The sequence below is a fragment of the Bombina bombina genome, chromosome 4 (assembly GCF_027579735.1).
Source record: "Bombina bombina isolate aBomBom1 chromosome 4, aBomBom1.pri, whole genome shotgun sequence".
NCBI classification, from domain to species: Eukaryota; Metazoa; Chordata; class Amphibia; order Anura; family Bombinatoridae; genus Bombina; species Bombina bombina.
This window is the reverse complement of record NC_069502.1, coordinates 654,073,809-654,091,129: the sequence shown is the minus strand read 5'-3', so window position 1 is coordinate 654,091,129 and position 17,321 is coordinate 654,073,809. Positions and strand designations below refer to the sequence as shown.

Sequence of the window (17,321 nt, the reverse complement as noted above, 5' to 3'; positions counted from 1 at the left end):
TGCACTGGTATTACAAGTTGACAGTAAATATGAGCATTTTAACGCAATTCAAGTTAACACTCGTCGGTTTAGCGCATCCTCAAAGCTGTGGTTAACTGTTTTGCGAAACAAAAAAGTCTCACAAAACACATTAAAAATAAATTTCAACGTAAATTACAGTTACAATAACACTATCTAATAAAAAAAATCTAAGTTATAAGGGCTCAAAGAATATGAGGTCTAATGAGTTTGCTCTGTGTTTTTCCACTTGTTTTCTCCATTGACTTATATGGGTGAATAGGTTATCTCGCACACAATATTCTAAGTTTGGCTTTTTTTATCAGTTTCCCAGTAACCTGTGTAGTCAATAACGATAATGAGGATACATGGTATGGCGCTGGTCGTTAAGGGGTTAAGGTCCCCTCTATTTTGAAGGCATTTGGGGCACTTTTAGAAAATTAACCAGAGACCGTATCTCTGGTTAATTTTCTGAGCACTAATTGCTATCGCAAGCTTGCAGTAGCAATAACCAGCCATGTGTAATGGCTGGGGAATTATTGCACTCCTACAAACAGGCCAATTTGCCTGTTTGCGGTAGCGCAATAATTTAGCGCTCCACTTGTAATCTAGCCCTAAAAAAAATCACATCAATCTACATTCCATAAAGACAAAGCAAAGACCAGATTTTTGGTAAAAATATCACATTGACATACGTATTTGGCTCAGGTGCATCCCATGTCTCTTGATCATCTTTAAGATGTTTCTACACTTTAAATGCAGTCCACAAATTCAATTGATTGGACATGATTTGGAAAGGTACACACCTGTCTATATGAAGTCTCACAGCTGAAAGTCCATATCAAAGCAAAAACCAAACAATGAGGTCAAAGGAACTGCCTGCCAAGCTCAGAGGCAGGATTGTGTTGAGGCCTCTGCGGAAGGCTAAAAAAATATTTTGGCTGCATCAGTGGCCTCAATAATTCATAAACAGAACAACCAGGACTGTTCCTACAGATGGTCGCCAGACCAAACTGAGCAATCGAGGGAGAAGTGCCTTGGTAAGAGAGGTGACCAAGAACCAAATGGCTACTTTGTTTAAGCTACAGAGATCTTGTGTGGAGATGGGAGAAACTTGCAGAAGGACATCTTTCACTGCAACACTTGACTAATCTGGGCTTCATGGCAGATTGGCCAGATGGAAGCCTCTCCTCAGTGGAAGACACATGAAAACCTTTTGGAATTTGCAAAAAAAGCTACTAAAGGACTCTAAGACTGTTAGAAACAAGATTTTCTGGTCTGAAGAAATGAAGATTGAACTGTTTGGCCTTAATTTCAAGCATCATGGTTGGAGGAAACCAGGCACCTGCACAATACCATCTCAATTCCCAACGGTGAAGTATGGCGGTGATAGCATCATGCTTTGGGAGTGTTTTTCATTGGCAGCAACTGGGGGACTGGTCAGGGTTGAGGGAAATATGAACGTAACAAAAAAGAGATATCCTTAATGAAAACCTGGTCTAGAGCGCTCAGACGGGACTGAAGGTTCACCTTCAAAAAGGATAATGACCTTAAGCTCACAGCCATGACAACACTAGAGTGGCTTAGGGAGAACTCTGTGAATGTCCTTGAGTGGCTAAGCCAGAGCCCAGAATTTAACCCAATCAAACATCTCTGTAGAGACCTGAAAATGACTGTCCCTCGACGATCCCCAACCAACCTGACAGAGCTTGAGAGCATCTGCAGAGAAGAATAGCAGAAAATCCCAAAATCCAGGTGTGCAAAGCTTGTTGCATCATACCCAAGAAGACTAGAGTCTGTAATTGCTGCCAAAGGTGCTTCAACTAAGTACTGAGTTAAGGGTCTGAATACTTTTGTCAAAGTGATATTTCATTTTTTTTTTTTCGTTTTATAATACATTTTCAAAGCTATCAAAAATCAGTTTTTTTAGTTTTTGTTTTTTGTTTTGCTTTGTTATTATGAGGTATGTAGTGCAGATTGATGGGGGGGAAAATAATTTAAGCATAAGGCTGCAACATAACAAAATGTGAAAAAATTAAGGGGTGTAAATAGTTTCTGAATGCACTGTATGTGGCTTGCTGACAGCTGAAGTTTTGTTAGAACTTGTCCCTATTCTCTGAAAAGGTCTCATTCTATTGCATATATTTCTTTGTGTATATGGATGTTTGTGGTATTAGTAAAATATAACATGAAATAGAACTGCTAATTAAAAGTTTGTTTATTATAAATTATTGACATTTTGTGTTAAAGGGACAGGAAATCTAAAAATGTTCTTTTGTTTTTACAATTTTAATCAACTTTAACTTGTTACATATCTTTCACTAATTGTTTATAGCAGATAAAAACTGCAAAACAACACAGTGTGTATTAACATAATGACTGTATTTAGTCTTGTCTTCTGCAGACTCAAGCACAGATTGGGTTCTCCAGATAAGGTGTATGGAGTTTGGCTATTTAAAACAACTACAACAAACAAAATGTTTGTTTTAAAAATGTTTAGCAAAATAACAGACATTTCTTGTAATTACAAGGTGCTTACTGTCCCTTTAACCCCTTAAGGACCGGGCATTTCAGACAAAAACTTCCCCAAAAGACCAGAGCATTTTTAGCATTTTTGCCATCACTACATTTAAACAGAAATAGAGCCTTTTTTATATTTACCTATCAAAACTATCTATTTTTTTTACTAGACAACCCAAAGTATTGATCTAGGCCCATTTTGGTATATTTCATGTCATCATACCACCGCCAAATGCGATCAAATAAAAAAAATCATTAACTTTTTCACAATTTTAGGTTTTCTTCATAAGTGGAAAGAGTCCACAGCTGCATTCATTACTTTTGGGAATTCAGAACCTGGCAACCAGCAGGAGGCAAAGACACCCCAGCCAAAGGCTTAAATACCCCTCCCACTTTCCTCATCCCCCAGTCATTCTTTGCCTTTCATCCCAGGAGGTTGGCAGAGAAGTGTCAGAAGTTTTTGATAGTCTCTTATGGAGGGTAGTACTCTTCGGCATGGGACTGGAGTTTTAAGTAGTCCTGTCAGCCTCTCAGTGAGAGCATGGGTGAAAGTTAGAGTCCGGAGATGCAGGGAGAATCTTTCTGTAAAACCATCCCGACTTATATTAACAGCTCCACAAGCAATCAGCGTTGACAAGTTTTGTTGCCTGCTTTTTTCTCTCAAGTCCATGGCAGAAGCGACGCTACTATCTGTCACACTTGAAGGGCCGTGTTCCTGTTCCACGGCTTTGATTCCGGTAAGATTGTTTAATTTTACTTTTATCATGGATGTATTGTAATTACAACTGTTTATCCGAGAGGGGCTGTAACCTTTTGGGGATAACTTTAACATAGGGTCTCAGTGAGGCTCCTTTTTGTATCTAGGAATCAAGGGTTAATATCTCCTGAGGGGGGTTATTGAACAGGGGGATTTATAATCATGTTTGTTATGTGATTCTGTCTGCTACTGTGTAGTGTTGCTTTGGCTCATGGCTATTTTGGAACATTATGACCTATGTCTAGTGATGTGGACTTTACGGTCAGGCACGCTTTTGCATGGACTGCACGGTTTACCTTGTGACTCCATTTCCACATTCCTGACCGTGTGGCGACGGAGAAATCCTGGTCCGCTGGTGTCTAGTTCTCTGGAGGTGGTGAGTGCCCCAGCCATTGGGGTGTAAGGTGCCGTTTAGATTTTACATATTGATCCATTTTTTATTCAGTGTCCCAGTTATGGAGGATTCTGATTTTTGGAGATGGATGTCTCAGACTCTACTTCTTGTGAATAATATGAATTGGCCTGGGTGATACATGCCCATCAGTTATGTTCCGAATGCCGTGTTAGAGTGCTCTGTTCCTCGGGATCGGGGAATAAGGTGCCCACTGAGCCATCCGCCTCTGGGGATTCTATTTCCCACGAGACAAGTTCACTACCACCAACTCTTACTACGCATGCAGGTAACCCAAACGCTACTTAACCTTCTATGGAGTGTGGCCTGTTCCCACAGGAGGTTACAACACGGTTCTGCATGGCCATATCTTTGGAGCTGGCACATCTGCACTTCCCGGGAATGTGCTTACAATATTGTCTGTGTTCCGTTAACCAGGGCTCATCAGGCGTTTGATCGCCTGGTCCAGTTTAGCCCTCCGGGGGAGCTACTGCCCCTGAGGCCTCAGGGGGTCAACCTTTGGGGCCGGTGTTTTATTTTGTTCACCTTTTGCACCTTTCTTTATAGACGCTTTTGTGTTCTACTAAGGCACGTTCTTGGCGTTGCTGGAGGATCCCACTCTTAATCGGTCTGGGGATTCTCAGTCTTAATCTTCCACTGGGTTGCATGCATAGACATAAGGGGATGAAGTAATCTTCTTATTGTCTTTTTTTATTTGGGTATCCTTTCAAGTTTTGAGCTTGGAAGTCTCGGACCCCTGTTGGGCTGGTCTTGTGGGTCTGTCCATTCTTCGTGGGCAATAACCTACGGGTTGCCTTATCTTTTATTTTCATCAGGTGAGGATAATTTTTATTTCGTCTAAAGCTCATGTTGGGGTGTGAGGTTTCCTTCGGGAACTTTCTTCTCTGGAATTGATACTCGTGATTTTGTGGTCGCACTGTTTACAAAAGTCTGTGTCTGACAGTTTTTTTATCCCTCCATCTCGGGGGAGACTCTATGTGGCCTTGACAGTGCTGGAGCCCTTGGTTTCAGGCTGGTCCTGACTGGGTACAAATCCTTCTGTCTTTGAGGCCTAGTCCAGACAAGTGGCACCTTTTTATGTCTGGTTGGTCCGGTGAGGGCGCCTAGTGATCACAATATGGTTTGTGTTGTTTACTTGTTTTATTTACAAACTTCAACTAGCATCCTGGGAGGACTTGAGGGTCCGTGGTTGCTAAGGGGCATGGGGGATTGCATTCCTCATTTGCCTTTCAATCTAGTGGCTGGGACTTGCTCAGTCATTTCCGATTTTTCCAGGAACTAGAGTGTTCCTTCCCGTTGTGGGTTGGAGGCTTGGAGGATTTAGGTCCTTCATACCGCCGTTCTTACAGTTTTGTCTTTCATGGTCTCTTTGGAAGTGTCCTTTTAGGACTTGTTTCTTTTAGAGGTTCTCTTCCTTTGGGCTGAGACTTTCTGGATTTCGTCCGGTTTTTCTGGAGACTTTGGCCGCTTAATTAGGAAGGGAAGGCCGTGAGGCTCTGTCTTCCTTCGGGAGGTAGTCGTCTCCATGTCAGGGGCGATAGGAGGTGTTGTCTCTTTTTCCAAGCTTTTTGCTTAGGGGATGTTTTTCTGCCTGGGTTCGGGATTCTTTGCATTCTTCTCCCTTGGGTGTGGTCCTCTGGAACGTTAATCTGAAAGTATTATGGAAAATAGCCTTCTTTCTACTCTCTTTCGGGTGACTTTGTTCTCGTTCTCATTTCCCTTAGGGTTGCCCTTGGGGCCTTTGTGCTCTAGAGAAACTGCGTGACTTTGTCGCGGCCTAGCACCTTGTTGGGGGGGGTTGACCTCCGGCTAAGGGTGTTCTCTTCCCTTTGGACTGGGAATTACGAGTGAGTCCTGTACCCGTTTTCCGGGTTTCCCGGTTCTCATCCCCTGTGAGGTCTGATTGCTGCAGGCGGGGTATATTGTGTTCCCTGGGGGTGTTGTTAGTTCTACGACGATTCTGGGTCCCGGGTTCTTGTTTTGGATTCTTCTTGGATGTCTGGAGACTTATGATCCTGTGGACTGGTTCGGGACAACCCAGTTTTTTTCAGGGACCCTATGTTGCGACATAGGGGCTAGCTCATTGGGTTTGCTAGCAGGAAGACCAGAGTTCACATCCACCTTCGGGTACTGGTTATAAACTTTAAGGCCTGACATGTCCTTCGGACAGAGTGTGCTTCTCTTCAAATTGAGTTTTTTCTCTGTTGGGTCAACAGTGGTGCCTGGATGATTTTTTCATTCGGTCCGTGTTTTGATTATACTATGGCTTCATGTCTTGTGGACATGTATGCTGTTCTTATCTGTGCCCTTCCCTTTTGAAGGGATAATTTTTCTTCCTTATGAGCTGAGGTTTCCTCTCTTTGGAGGGTCTTTGTCCTGCCCTGTGTGTAGGAGGGTGAATCAGGTGGCTTTTTTCTGTAAGGGGCAGCATCTGCTGCTCTGTGGACTCTGTTCCACCTGTTGGAATTTGATTTGTCTACGTAGAGACTGTCTAAGAGAGCTGTGACAGGTCTTCCTACGGATCTATAACACTTTTCTCTGTTCCAGGTCCTAGGGGGTTCTCCTTGGGAGTGCCTTATTTTGGAGGAGCAGATTGAGTTGGCACCCAAGCTCTGTTAGGGTGGGTGAGTCCCCCCATTTTTTTAATCCATTTCCTGGGTGATTGTGGTTGGGGTCTTTCTGACCCCCCTGCCTATCAGACATGTCTGTCGCTTGGGCTAGTCCGGTGTTGGAGTAGGATCTGAGATCTGTTGCTCTGCTCAGCAGTTTTTGCTTCAGGTGTTGTTTGTCAGACCTATCTGAGCTTGCTGCACAAGGTTTTGTTTCTGAATATTTCGGTATTCTGAGCTACCTTTTTGCGACTTGGGGACCTTCGTCTTCGTTAGGGAAAGATCCTCTTTGTTTCAGACTCCCGACCTTATTCCATGGTTTCTGTATTGTTTCTATGAGACTGGTAGGTTTATGTTGGTATGGAGTTCCTTATGCTAGCTGGACAGCTAGCTCAGCATACTAATGCACTGTGGCTACTCTGCACTGTAGCAAACCGAGGGTTGCAAGTTCGATGCTGAGGTCTACTCAGCCCTTCTCCTTTCGAGGTTGATAAGATGAGCAGCGCCTTGAGTCCCTTAAGGGGGATTAGCCGCGCTTTACGAGTACATTCATGTTTTCTCTGTGTCTTTTCTTCTTTGTGGAAGAATACGGTAGCTTGTTGCCTTTCTTTAGTAAGGGGTGTGTTGTTTGGAGCCCGGTGCTGGGCGGCTGTGTCTCCTGGAGGCTGTTGACTCAGTCGAGTCTAGTTCCTGCGGTCTCTAGCAAGGCTAGTGGACTATCTGCCGTCAGTGTCCTTGGGCCTTTTCCTTTTTTTCAAAGTTGTTCTCTGCTTCGGACGAAGAAGGATTTTGTTGGGTAGGGGTTTTCAGGCCTGGTGCCCTCAGGTTAAGCCGCCTCTTGTACCCTCCCGTTTTTGCATTCAGTGTCCACTATAGCTTGGGTATTGTTTTCCTAAAAGTAATGAATGCAGCTGTGGACTCTTTCCATTTATGAAGAAAAACTTAAATTATACTTACCTGATCATTTTCTTTTCTTCAGATGGAAAGAGTCGACAGCTCCCCACCCGTATTTTTCTGTGGGGTGTCTGTTTTTTGCTCTTCTGGCACCTTTTCACCCTGATATTTCTTCTACTGTTCCTTGTTCCCTCGGCAGAATGACTGGGGGATGAGGGAAGTGGGAGGGGTATTTAAGCCTTTGGCTGGGGGTTCTTTGCCTCCTCCTGGTTGCCAGGTTCTGAATTCCCAAAAGTAATGAATGCAGCTGTGGACTCTTTCCATCTGAAGAAAAGAAAATGATCAGGTAAGCATAATTTAAGTTTTCTCACTGAAATTATTTACAAACAGCTTGTGCAATTATGGCACAAATGGTTGTAAATGCTTCTTTGGGATCCCCTTTGTTCAGAAATAGCAGACATATATGGCTTTGGCATTGCTTTTCGGTAATTAGAAGGCCGCTAAATGCCGCTGCGCACCACACATGTATTATGCTCAGCAGTGAAGGGGTTAATTAGGTAGCTTGTAGGGTTAATTTTAGCTTTAGTGTAGAGATCAGCCTCCCTCCTGACACATCTCACCCCCTGACCCCTCTCAAACAGCTGTCTTACCCCCCCCCCTCTCTGCCAGTACTAAAATAAAAGGCTGCCTTTTTTTATATATATATATATATATATATATATATATATATATATATATATATATATATATATATATATATATATATATATATTTCTCTTGTTAAGTGTGTTCAGTCCACGGGTCATCCATTACTTATGGGATATATTCTCCTTCCCAACAGGAAGTTGCAAGAGGATCACCCAAGCAGAGCTGCTATATAGCTCCTCCCCTCACATGTCATACCCAGTCATTCTCTTGCAACCCTCAACAAAGAAGGAGGTCGCGAGAGGAGTTGGAGTTTTACTTAATTATTCTTCAATCAAAAGTTTGTTATTTTAAAATGACACCGGTGTGTGTCGTTTTTTTGTATCTCAGGCAGTATTTGGAGAAGAATCTGCCTGCGTTTTTCTATGATCTTAGCAGACGTAACTAAGATCCGCTGGCTGTTCTCGACATTCTGAGGAGTAGGGTAACTTCAGAAAGAGGGGAATAGCATGCAGGGTCCCCCGCAAATGAGGTATGTGCAGTACATTATTTTCTGGGAATGGAATTCACTAAGAAAATACTGCTATTACCCATATGATGTAAGTACAGCCTTAAATGCAGTAGTAGCGACTGGTATCAGGCTGATAAATGTATGCGCAGTTGAGTTATTTTCTAGGGACTAGAATTTGACTGAGAAAATACTGTTAATACTGAAATAATGTTTAAGCCTTATCTGCAGTGGAAGCGACTGGTAGCAGGCTTAGTGATAACTTTACATGACATTGAAAATGTTGTTTTTAAAACGTTTACTGGCATGTTATTCGTTTTGTGAGGTACTTTGGTGATAAATCTTTTGGGCATGATTTTTTTCCACATGGCTAACGTATTTTTCTGCATAGAAACCGTTATATCAGGTCTCCCACTGTTGTAATATGAGTGGGAGGGACCTTGTTTTAGCGCCTTGTTGCGCAGTTAAAATTCTAGCACAGTCTTTCTGTTTCTTCCTCCTTGATCCAGGACGTCTCTAGAGAGCTCAGGGGTCTGCAAAATTCGTTTTTGAGGGAGGTAATCAGTCACAGCAGATCTGTGACAGTGTGTTTGACTGTGATTAAAGCGTTAAATCTTAATTTGATATCCGTTTTTGGGTATTGAGGGATTAATCATCCTTTTGCTAATGGGTGCAATCCTATGCTAATTAATACACTTCTCGTTAAGAATTGTTTGTCTATAACTTAATTAGTTTTCTTTGTAATTCAACTGTGTTTTTAAAAGCGCTGCAGCGTTTTTTATAATTGCTTGTAAACTTATTGAGAGTGATTTCCAAGCTTGCTAGCTTCATTGCTAAGTCTGTTTAGACATGTCTGATACAGAGGTATCTGCTTGTTCATTGTGTTCAAAAGCCGATGTGGAGCCCAATAGAAATATGTGTACCAATTGTATTGATATTACTTTGAATAAAAGTCAATCTGTACCGATAAAGAAATTATCACCAGACGACGAGGGGGAAGTTATGCCGTCTAACTCTCCTCACGTGTCAGTACCTTCGTCTCCCGCTCGGGAGATGCGTAAAGGCCCTTACAAATCACTTTACATGATATGGCTAATGTTATGAAAGAAGTATTATACAATATGCCCGAATTAAGAGGCAAGCGCGATAGCTCTGGGTTAAGGACAGAGCGCGCTGATGACACGAGAGCCATGTCTGATACTGCATCACAATTTGCAGAACATGAGGACGGTGAGCTTCATTCTGTCGGTGACGGTTCTGATCCGGGGAGACCGGATTCAGAAATTTCAAATTTTAAATTTAAGCTTGAGAACCTCCGCGTGTTACTAGGGGAGGTGTTAGCGGCTGTGAATGATTGCGACACGGTGGCAATCCCAGAGAAATTATGTAGGTTGGATAGATACTATGCGGTACCGGTGTGTACTGACGTTTTTCCTATACCAAAAAGGCTTACAGAAATTATTAGTAAGGAGTGGGATAGACCCGGTGTGCCTTTTTCCCCTCCTCCGATATTTAGAAAAATGTTCCCTATAGACGCCACCACACGAGACTTATGGCAGACGGTCCCTAAGGTGGAGGGAGCAGTTTCTACTTTAGCCAAGCGTACCACTATCCCGGTGGAGGATAGCTGTGCTTTCTCAGATCCAATGGATAAAAAATTAGAGGGTTACCTTAAGAAAATGTTTGTTCAACAAGGTTTTATATTGCAGCCTCTTGCATGCATTGCGCCTGTCACGGCTGCAGCGGCATTCTGGTTTGAGTCTCTGGAAGAGGCGATTCGCACAGCACCATTGGATGAGACTTTGAGCAAAGTTAGAATGCTTAAACTAGCTAATGCGTTTGTTTCAGATGCCGTAGTGCATTGAACCAAACTTACGGCTAAAAATTCCGGATTCGCCATACAGGCGCGTAGGGCGCTATGGCTTAAATCCTGGTCAGCAGATGTAACTTCTAAGTCTAAACTACTTAACATTCCCTTCAAAGGGCAGACCTTATTCGGGCCCGGCTTGAAGGAAATTATTGCTGACATTATGGGAGGTAAGGGCCACACCCTTCCTCAGGACAGGGCCAAATCAAAGGCCAAACAGTCTAATTTTCGTGCCTTTCGTAACGTCAAGGCAGGAGCAGCATCAACTTCCTCCGCTCCAAAACAGGAAGGAACTACTGCTCGTTACAGACAGGGTTGGAAAGGCAACCAGTCATGGAACAAGGGCAAGCAGGCCAGAAAGCCTACTTCTGCCCCTAAGACAGCATGAAGACAGGGCCCCCTCTCCGGAGACGGATCTAGTGGGGGGCAGACTTTCTCTCTTCGCCCAGGCTTGGGCAAGAGATGTACAGGATCCCTGGACGTTGGAGATTGTATCTCAGGGATATCTTCTGGATTTCAAAACTTCTCCTCCACAAGGGAGGTTTCATCTGTCAAGGTTATCAACAAACCTAGTAAAGAAAGAGGCATTTCTACAATGTGTACAAGACCTCTTAGTGATGGGAGTGATCCACCCAGTTCCGCGAAAGGAACAAGGGCAAGGGTTTTACTCAAATCTGTTTGTGGTTCCCAAAAAAGAGGGAACATTCAGACCAATCTTAGACTTAAAAATCTTAAACAAATTCCTAAGGGTTCCATCGTTCAAGATGGAAACCATTCGGACCATCCTACCCATGATCCAAGAGGGTCAATATATGACCACAGTGGACTTAAAGGATGCCTACCTTCACATACCGATTCACAAAGATCATTATCGGTACCTAAGGTTTGCTTTTCTAGACAGGCATTACCAGTTTGTAGCTCTTCCCTTCGGGTTAGCTACGGCCCCGAGAATTTTTACGAAGGTTCTGGGCTCACTTCTGGTGGTACTAAGACCACGAGGCATAGCAGTGGCTCCGTACCTAGACGACATTCTGATACAAGCGTCAAGTTTTCAAAATGCAAAGTCTCATACATAGATAGTTCTAGCATTTCTGAGGTCGCATGGGTGGAAAGTGAACATGGAAAAGAGTTCTCTGTTACCACTCACAAGGGTTCATTTTCTAGGGACTCTTATAGATTCTGTAGAGATTAAGATTTACCTGACGGAGTCCAGGTTATCAAAGATTCTCAATGCTTGCTGTGTCCTTCACTCCATTCCAAGCCCATCAGTAGCTCAGTGCATGGAAGTAATCGGCTTAATGGTCGCGGCAATGGACATAGTGCCATTTGCGCGCCTGCATCTCAGACTGCTGCAACTATGCATGCTAAGTCAATGGAACAGGGATTACTCAGATCTGTCCCCTTTGCTAAATCTGGACCAGGAGACCAGAGATTCTCTTCTCTGGTGGTTGTCTCGGGTTCATCTGTCCAAAGGAATGACCTTTCGCAGACCAGATTGGACGATTGTAACAACAGATGCCAGCCTACTAGGCTGGGGAGCAGTCTGGAATTCCCTGAAGGCTCAGGGATCGTGGACTCAGGAGGAGAAACTCCTCCCAATAAACATTCTAGAATTAAGAGCAATATTCAATGCTCTTCTAGCTTGGCCTCAGTTAGCAACACTGAGGTTCATCAGATTTCAGTCGGACAACATCACGACTGTGGCTTACATCAATCATCAAGGGGGAACCAGGAGTTCCCTAGCGATGTTGGAAGTCTCAAAGATAATTCGCTGGGCAGAGTCTCACTCTTGCCACCTGTCAGCGATCTACATCCCAGGCGTGGAGAACTGGGAGGCGGATTTTCTAAGTCGCCAGACTTTTCATCCGGGGGAGTGGGAACTTCACCCGGAGGTATTTGCTCAACTGATTCATCGTTGGGGCAAACCGGATCTGGATCTCATGGCATCTCGCCAGAACGCCAAGCTTCCTTGTTACGGATCCAGGTTCAGGGACCCGGGAGCGGTGCTGGTAGATGCACTAGCAGCCCCTTGGGTTTTCAACATAGCTTATGTGTTTCCACCTTTTCCGTTGCTACCTCGACTGATTGCCAGGATCAAACAGGAGAGAGCATCGGTGATTCTGATAGCGCCTGCGTGGCCACGCAGGACCTGGTATGCAGACCTAGTGGACATGTCGTCCTGTCCACCATGGTCTCTACCCCTGAGGCAGGACCTTCTAATTCAGGGTCCTTTCAACCATCCAAACCTAATTTCTCTGAGGCTGACTGCTTGGAAATTGAACGCTTGATTCTATCAAAGCGTGGGTTTTCGGATTCGGTTATTGATACATTAATACAGGCTCGGAAACCTGTTACCAGAAAAATTTACCATAAGATATGGCGTAAATATTTATATTGGTGTGAATCCAAGAGTTACTCCTTGTCCTTTCTACAAGAGGGTTTAGAAAAGGGCTTATCCGCTAGTTCACTAAAGGGACAGATTTCTGCTCTGTCTATTCTTTTACACAAGCGTCTGGCAGACAATCCAGACGTCCAGGCTTTTTGTCAGGCTTTGGCTAGAATTAAACCTGTATTTAAAACTGTTGCTCCTCCTTGGAGCTTAAACTTGGTTCTTAAAGTTCTGCAGGGTGTTCCGTTTGAACCCCTTCATTCCATTGATATTAAACTTTTATCTTGGAAAGTTCTGTTTTTGATGGCTATTTCCTCGGCTCGGAGAGTCTCTGAGTTATCTGCCTTACATTGTGATTCCCCTTATCTGATCTTTCATTCAGACAAGGTAGTCCTGCGTACTAAACAGGAATATCAATCAAGAGATTGTTGTTCCATCATTATGTCCTAATCCTTCTTCAAAGAAGGAACGTCTTTTGCATAATCTAGACGTAGTCCGTGCCCTGAAGTTTTACTTACAGGCAACTAAAGATTTTCGGCAAACTTCTTCTTTGTTTGTCGTTTATTCTGGACAGAGGAGAGGTCAAAAGGCTTCGGCTACCTCTCTCTCTTTTTGGCTTCGTAGCATAATACGTTTAGCCTATGAGACTGCTGGTCAGCAGCCTCCTGAACGAATTACAGCTCATTCCACTAGAGCTGTGGCTTCCACTTGGGCCTTTAAGAATGAGGCCTCTGTTGAACAGATTTGCAAGGCTGCAACTTGGTCTTCACTTCATAGTTTTTCCAAATTTTACAAATTTGATACTTTTGCTTCTTCGGAGGCTGTTTTTGGGAGAAAGGTTCTACAGGCAGTGGTTCCTTCTGTTTAAAGTTCCTGCCTTGTCCCTCCCATCATCCGTGTACTTTAGCTTTGGTATTGGTATCCCATAAGTAATGGATGACCCGTGGACTGAACACACTTAACAAGAGAAAAGATAATTTATGCTTACCTGATAAATTTATTTCTCTTGTAGTGTGTTCAGTCCACGGCCCGCCCTGTCTTTTTTGAGGCAGGTTCTAAATTTTAAATTATAACTCCAGTCACCACTGCACCCTATAGTTTCTCCTTTCTCGTCTTGTTTCGGTCGAATGACTGGATATGACATGTGAGGGGAGGAGCTATATAGCAGCTCTGCTTGGGTGATCCTCTTGCAACTTCCTGTTGGGAAGGAGAATATATCCCATAAGTAATGGATGACCCGTGGACTGAACACACTACAAGAGAAATAAATTTATCAGGTAAGCATAAATTATGTTTTTATTTTTTAGGTTTTCTGCAGTGTGTTATCCCCCTTACCCCGCAAAAACCCTGATTCGCCCCAACCAACTCTCTAACCTTTGCCCCTCTACCTATTTGCCACCATCTTAGGTATTGGCAGCTGTCTGCCAGTACCCAGTTTGCAGCAAATTAGGCAATTAAAAATAAATAAATTAAAATACCCTTTTTTTTCTGTAGTGTAGCTTCCCCTCCTCATTACCCTAGCCCCCCTCCCAGATACCTTTCCCTCAATGTATCTCAGATAGGACCCCCCTCATTGCCCTTCCTCCCTCCTTCCCCGCTCTTCCCCCCCCCCCCCCCGTAACGTGTTGCGTGGCGCAGCAGTCCCACCCACTCCTGTCCTTCTCCCACCTCCTCCAGCGATGGGCCGCCCACCTGCCTCCCTCATTACACTCCCACCCACCAACCATCGGCACCGCCGTTAAGGGGTTAAAGGACCATTAAATTAAGTCGAATTACCAGATCAATAAATGCACAATAACAAGATAATGCAAATGCACTTACTCTGAATTTCAAATAAGCAGATTGTTTTTCTGACACATTTTAAAATATCTTTACATTTCCTGCTCCCTGTATCATGTAACAAAAAGTTTATTCCAGCCTCCAAGATAAAAAAGACCTTTATTGTTTCACATGGGGTCCAGAGAACAAAAACATACAAAGTTTCAGGCCTGTCTTAGGCCCTTAGGGCTCGATTTATCAAGCCGCTACAGCTGCAAGTTCTCACAAGAACTTGCTCGCCATAATGTATCAAGCAGTGGTCACCAGACTGCTGCTTCCCTAAGCTCTTCGCCACCTCTTAGGTGGCGAAATTCAATCTCCGCGGTCGAGTCCGACCGAGGAGATTGACAGCTCCTGCCCGCGCGTGATTGGCTGTGCGCGGGCAGGGGGTGGGATTGCAAGCGAGTGCAAAATTGCGCTTGTGTGCAATGTTGATTACCTGCGGGTAATTTTGCCCCGCCACAGGCGAGCTGAGGAGTACAGGGGCGCGTATACGTGCCCCTGTACGCCTCAGCTTTGATAAATCTAGCCCTAAGTCATGTATACTTGTATCATGTGACAGCCATCAGTCAATTACAAATGCATATACATAAATTCTGTGAATCGGTGCTATCAAAAAAATCAAGCCTGATAAAAAGACAAGCGATGTACAGGATGGTAAAAGAGATATGAAACACAAATGTTTTCTTTCATGATTCAGATAGAACATGAAATTTTAAACAACTTCCTAATTTACTTCTATTATCATTGTTTTTCATTCTCTTTGTATCTTTGGTTGAAAACAGGGACGTATGCTTATCCATTTGCAAGAGCTTTCTAAATCTAACTAGATCGCAGCTCTAGATGCCTTTCTAGGTATCTCTTCAACACAGAATATCATGGGAAGTAAGCAAAAAATAGAAGTTAATTGTAAACTTTTTTTTAAATGTTATGTTCTGTCACAAAAGAAAATCTTTGCGTTGTATATCCCTTTAGGGGATTAAACATTATTCATGGCTGTTGTGAGTTGGATTCTTTTCATGAAATCCAAAGTAGAAATGCATGAGACAGAAATGTGTTATGGCCAAGGTCGAGAACCAAACTGCCTCCAAAAGTTCTACTAGAGCAAAACACCCACACTCAGATATTTGTTGTAAATTTCAACTGTCTGTTGACATAATGAAAATAGGATTATATCCAGATTAATTTTGTTTTATATCTACATGTCACTAATAAAAACATCCAGTCAACATTTATAAGCAAACCATCAAAACTATACTAATCAAGATAATCCATTATCAGAACTATTAAAGGGACAGTAAAGTCATAATTAGACATTCATGATTTAGACCAGTGCTTTCCAAACTGTGTGTTGGGACACATTAGTGTGTCGGCAGCAGTGTGTAGGTGTGTCCCTGCTTCAGCACAAATTTTTTAATTTTTTTGGGGGGGGTGGTTTCTGACTTTCCGCCTGCCTGCTACGCATATCACATGGTTGACACGTTATTGATACCTAGGGGTTCACAGATCATCTTAACCTATTTGCGCAGCTCACTGGGAACTGAAACTATTCCCTTTGGCGGCACATTGGCTCCTGACTGCACGTGTAGTCTCCTTAATTGGCTCCTGACTGCATGTATAGTCAGTGAGTGGGACAGCAGTGTGTTTGCAGCACGGGCAGTAGTCAATCGGACTCACCGAGCTCTGAGGGCGGCAGCTTAAACACTGAGCTGAAGTCAGTGGGATTTTTTTTTTTGCAGCTAGCTCCCAGTAGTACATTGCTGCTCTTGATATATAGATAGGAAGTGGAAGCTTAAAAATGCTTGATGATGAAATGCGTCTTTATCTAATATTCCACCAAATATTCAGAAATTGTGTTCATCCCATCAACCTCATACATCCCATCAACCTCATACATCCCATTAAAATAGTAAGTAGCTTTTGGTGTAGTTATTAAAAACTTTTTTTTTATTATTTCACATACATACTGTTACTTGTAAATTTCATTATTATATAATTTATGTATGTGTCCGTATCTCTTAAAACAAGTTAGTTTAACCTCCTTTTTGCTAGTACAACCGATTTACTGTGTCACAAAATGATGTAGGTCTAAAAAGTGTGTCACCAAGATGAAAAGTTTGGAAAGCTCTGATTTAGACAGAGCATTCAATATTAAACAACTTTCCAATCTACTGCGATGAGTTAATTTGCTTTCTTCTCTTGTTATCCATTGCTGAAAGGTTTATCTAGGTAAGCTCAGGAGCAGCAAAGAACCTAGGTTCTAGCTGCTGATTGGTGGCTGCATATATTTACTGATTGTCATTGGCTCACCCATGTGTTCAGTTAGAAACCAGTAGTGCATTGCTGCTCCTTCAACAAATGATACCAAGAGAATTAAGCTAATTTGAAAAAAAGAAGTAAACTAGAAAAAAAAATTAAATTGTATGTTCTACCTAAATCATGAAAGAAAAGTTTTGGGTTTCATGTCCCTTTAATATTAAAAGAACTCACACTCTATGCATATAAGTGTAATATTAAAAGCAAAATTAATTATATACAATGTCAAATTGTGAACATGTATACATTGCAATATTAAAAATGTACAAATATTAAATTGATACACAAAAATAATAATGAAAAATTCATCCAAATTTTGTTTCTTTTCAAAGAGCATATGCACTGCTGGGGACAAGCTGGTGATTAGTGGCTTTACATTTATGCCTCATGTTGGCTCACCAGATGTTTTCCGCTAGCTCCTAGCAGCGCATTTATGCTCTGTAGCCTACTCTTCAACAAAAAGACACAAAGAACAAAAATTTGATAATAGTAGTAATTAGAAAGTTGTTTAAAGTTGTTTGCTGTATCTAAATCCTGAAAGTTTCATTTTTGCTTTACTGTACCTTTAAATACATATGCATACAAAAAT

General features: G+C 42.7%; 1 protein-coding gene across 1 annotated transcript in view; it reads left to right on the top strand.

The window, feature by feature from the left end:
• NCOA7 (nuclear receptor coactivator 7) overlaps positions 1-17,321 on the top strand; it is a 431,441-nt gene that overhangs the window by 185,166 nt on the left and 228,954 nt on the right. The gene's annotated exons all lie outside the window — the stretch shown is intronic.